This window comes from Oncorhynchus keta, chromosome 24 (assembly GCF_023373465.1).
Source record: "Oncorhynchus keta strain PuntledgeMale-10-30-2019 chromosome 24, Oket_V2, whole genome shotgun sequence".
NCBI classification, from domain to species: domain Eukaryota; kingdom Metazoa; phylum Chordata; class Actinopteri; order Salmoniformes; family Salmonidae; genus Oncorhynchus; species Oncorhynchus keta.
In genome coordinates, this window is record NC_068444.1 from 28,558,905 (window position 1) to 28,562,962 (window position 4,058).

The following is a 4,058-nucleotide window of genomic DNA, read 5'->3' on the forward strand; positions in this document are numbered from 1 at the left end:
AACCTAACAATTCCACAACTACTACCTTATACACACAAGTGTAAAGGGATAAAGAATATGTACATAAAGATATATGAATGAGTGATGGTACAGAACGGCATAGGCAAGATGCAGTAGATGGTATCGAGTACAGTATATACACATGAGATGAGTAATGTAGGGTATATAAACATAAAGTGGCATAGTTTAAAGTGGCTAGTGATACACTGCTTTAGCACACTCTGCCAACCCAGATGTCTTAGCCGTGTCTGAATCCTGGCTTAGGAAAACCACCAAAAACCCTGAAATCTCCATTGCTAACTATAATGTTTTCCGCCAAGATAGAACTGCCAAAGGGGGCGGTTTTGCAATCTACTGCAAAGATAGCCTGCAGAGTTCTGTATTACTTTCTAAGTCTGTCCCCAAACAATTTGAGCTTCTACTTCTAAAAATTCACCTTTCCAGAAACAAGTCTCTCACTGTTACCACTTGCTATAGACCTCCCTCTGCCCCTAGCTGTGCCCTCGATACTATATGTGAACTGATTGCCCCCCATCTATCTTCTGAGCTCGTGCTACTAGGTGACCTAAACTGGGACATGCTTAACACCCCGGCCATCCTACAAACTAAGCTTGATGGCCTCAATCTCACACAAATTATCAATGATCCTACCAGGTACAACCCCAAATCAGTAAACACAGGCACCCTCATAGATGTTATCCTAACCAATTCGCCCTCCAAATACACCTCTGCTGTTTTCAATCAAGATCTCAGCGATCACTGCCTCATTGCCTGCATCCTTAATGGGTCTGCTACCAAACGACCACTCCTCATCACTGTGAAACGCTCCCTGAAACACTTCTGCGAGCAGGCCTTTCTAATCGACCTGGCCAGGGTATCCTGGAATGACATTGACCTGATCCCGTCAGTAGATGATGCCTGGCTATTCTTTAAAAGTGCCTTCCTCACCATCTTAAATAAGCATGCCCCTCTCAAAAAATGTAGAACTAGGAATAGATATAGTCCTTGGTTCACGCCAGACCTGTCTGCCCTTGACCAGCACAAAAACATCCTGTGGCGTTCTGCATTAGCATCGAATAGCCCCCGTGATATGCAGCTTTTCAGGGAAGTTAGGAACAAATATACACAGGCAGTTAGAAAAGCTAAGGCAAGCTTTTTCAAACAAAGATTTGCATCCTGTAGTACTAACTCAAAAAAGTTCTGGGACACCGTAAAGTCCATGGAGAATAAGAACACCTCCGCCCAGCTACACACTGCTCTGAGGCTAGGAAACATTGTCACCACCGATAAATCCACTATAATTGAGAATTTCAATAAGCATTTCTCTACGGCTGGCCATGCTTTCCACATGGCTATCCCTACCCCGGTCAACTGCCCGGCACCCTCCACAGCAACCCTCCAAAGCCCCCACCATTTCTCCTTTACCCAAATCCAGATAGCCGATGTTCTGAAAGAGCTGCAAAATCTGGACCGCTACAAATCAGCCGGGCTAGACAATCTGGACCCTCTCTATCTAAAATTATCTGCCGAAATTGTTGCAACCCCTATTACTAGCCTGTTCAACCTCTCTTTCGTATCGTTTGAGATTCCCAAAGATTGGAAAGCTGCCGCGGTCATCCCCTTCTTCAAAGGGGGTGACACTCTAGACCCAAACTGCTACAGACCTATATCTATCCTACCCTGTCTTTCTAAGGTCTTCGAAAGCCAAGTTAACAAACAGATTACTGACCATTTCGAATCCCACCATACCGTCTCCGCTCTGCAATCTGGTTTCCGAGCTGGTCATGGGTGCACCTCAGCCACGGTCAAGGTTCTAAATGACATCATAACCGCCATTGATAAGAGACATTACTGTGCAGCCGTATTCATAGACCTGGCCAAGGCTTTTGACTCTGTCAATCACAACATTCTTATTGGCAGACTCGACAGCCTTGGTTTCTCAAATGATTGCCTCGCCTGGTTTACCAACTGCTTCTCTGATAGAGTTCAGTGTGTCAAATCGGAGGGCCTGTTGTCTGGACCTCGGACAGTCTCTATGAGTGTGCCACAGGGTTCAATTCTCGGGCCAACTCTCTTTTCTGTATACATCAATGAGGTTGCTCTTGCTGCTGGTGATTCTCTGATCCACCTCTACGCAGACGACACCATTCTGTATACTTCTGTCCCTTCTTTGGACACTGTGTTAACTAACCTCCAGACGAGCTTCAATGCCATACAACTCTCCTTCCGTGGCCTCCAACTGCTCTTAAACGCAAGTAAAACTAAACTCAGTCTCTCGGTCCCTGCTTTGATGCACCTGTACTGACCTCGCCTTCTGGATGATAGCGGGGTGAACAGTCAGTGGCTCGGGTGGTTGTTGTCCTTGATCTTTATGGCCTTCCTGTGACATCGGGTGGTGTAGTTGTCCTGGAGGGCAGGTAGTTTTCCCCCGGTGATGCGTTGTGCAGACCTCACTACCGTCTGGAGAGCCTTACGGTTGTGGGCGGAGCAGTTGCCGTACCAGGCGGTGATACAGCCCGACAGGATGATCTGTAGAAGTTTGTGAGTGCTTTTGGTGACAAGCCAAATTTCTTCAGCCTCCTGAGGTTGAAGAGGCGCTGCTGTGCCTTCTTCACAACGCTGTCTGTGTGGGTGGACCAATTCAGTTTGTCTGTGATGTGGAAGTGATGACAAAGCTAGGATTACACCAGTATTCACCAACGCTTCTTTGAAGATACATTGGTCTTTACACAAATAGCACTATGACCATGTGTTTCTTCCCATGTGTGAACTTTTTGATGTAACTGTGTGACTCACTAACACATATGGCTGAGAGGCTAACTTTCTCACAGTGTGCGGTAGATAAGACTGCTCTCTGGAGGTTAAATAGGTTTCCAGTTGATAAAGCCCTCTAGATTAGCCTATAGACAGGAGAGCTAGAAGACACGCATTACACTCGCTTTCTCTGGCACTCTGCCTCAATTCTTTCCTCTTAGTGTTTTTGCCAAATCCAAACTATTTATCATACACAAATGCTGTCTTGTTAAGGAGTAAGATGCTCTGTTAAAATGGACCCAGAGGGTGATTGATCATAGCTCCTCTCAGCTGAGCTTTTCAATGATCAATATCTGAGGCAGAAATCATATTATATGATACTCTCATCAGGCATGATGATATAGAAACACCATTTGCAATTGACAGCTGGGTTTCCATTAGAATCAACAAAATAGATTTTTCTACGGGTTCCACAACCTTACTGCCAAGCTTGTTTGGAAGAAGTGGATGACATACACAGTTAAGGAGATTTGACAGAGAGACATAATGTCAACTTCAGTTCTGCAATTAATACCTTAGATAGGGTGTTGGACAGGGAGTTTACAGTGGGAAACCAGTGCCTTTCCCAGTGCATACCAGCCCTGTATGAAATCACAGCTGTAGGTCAGGTTTATAGAACTCTTCTATGTGTAGATGTGAGACTGTGGGACAGGGTGACAGACTGTGTGCAGAACAGGCCAGGGTTGCTTTCGCTCACACTCTGTACCCTGACTCAGCTTTAGGTAGTCTCCTCTGTGGTTAGCATGACACACATACACAAAATGGCCATTTCAGCATGTCCTGTGTTCCTACTGCCGGGAAAGCAGTGAATTACTCAACCCTATTACTGTCCCGTTGGGGTTTGTGTGTGAAGAGAGAAAACAACAACCAACTCAGACCGGACGCAAGGCTTTTCTCAGTAATTTAATGGACCGCTATGGCTTTTCCCTCTGCAGTCTTCAAGGGAATATGGGGGTGTATAATAGCCTGCAGTAATGTACCGAAGAACAAGCTTGTTGAGACAGCTTTATTGTGTTACATCTATGTTGATAGAGAGGTACTCCTTCAGAGGAGGCTGAAAAACATGAAACCAATTGCAATGTTTTCCTTGGACGACAGTGTAGGTTAGAATGTGAACTGTGCCGATACCGAATATAGAAAAGCTGGGGAAACTATTCCCAGACCTGCTCACAAAAGGCCTACACAGGCTACTGTAATACACAACCATTGTTTATTTTTCATAACCAATCCATCTCTCTCTACAG

General features: G+C 45.3%; 1 protein-coding gene across 1 annotated transcript in view; it reads left to right on the top strand.

The window, feature by feature from the left end:
* The window catches only part of LOC118402929 (cytohesin-3-like), a 39,638-nt gene that overhangs the window by 33,896 nt on the left and 1,684 nt on the right, over positions 1-4,058 (top strand). The window lies entirely within an intron of this gene.